Source organism: Merops nubicus, unplaced genomic scaffold, assembly GCF_000691845.1.
Source record: "Merops nubicus isolate BGI_N331 unplaced genomic scaffold, ASM69184v1 scaffold11353, whole genome shotgun sequence".
Taxonomy (NCBI): domain Eukaryota; kingdom Metazoa; phylum Chordata; class Aves; order Coraciiformes; family Meropidae; genus Merops; species Merops nubicus.
This window is the reverse complement of record NW_008596926.1, coordinates 544-1,015: the sequence shown is the minus strand read 5'-3', so window position 1 is coordinate 1,015 and position 472 is coordinate 544.

The following is a 472-nucleotide window of genomic DNA, read 5'->3' as shown; positions in this document are numbered from 1 at the left end:
CTTTCCCCAAATCTGCATAATTAACACTCTTCGAACCAATCTACCAGATCTGAGTCTATTGGAACAGAATGCAGTTTAGTTTTGACAAGTACTTTTAACACATTGTTAGCCTCGTGGGAGGCATTTTGTTATTCATGATCAGTTAGTGCAAAAGCCTCATGGGATTTAGCCTGGAAAGACACACCCACTAACTCAGCTACTGTAGTTCCTTATTCAGAAGGTATCAGCTGGTGGGCAGAAAAACACTGAAGAATTGAATTGCCAAAAAATACATTCTCAGAATTAAAAGTGATTTATATACTCTTACCACTGAGCATCTCAAAATATTAATGAAGATAACTGCACTGCCACCGTGGAAGCTGTCAGCAGAGCAAGTGACTGAGCACAAGGCCTGGAATCACTAAATGAAGATGTGGTGACTCATAGTTTCCAATTGCTAACAAATGATCACAAAATTAGTAACTGAGCAGAA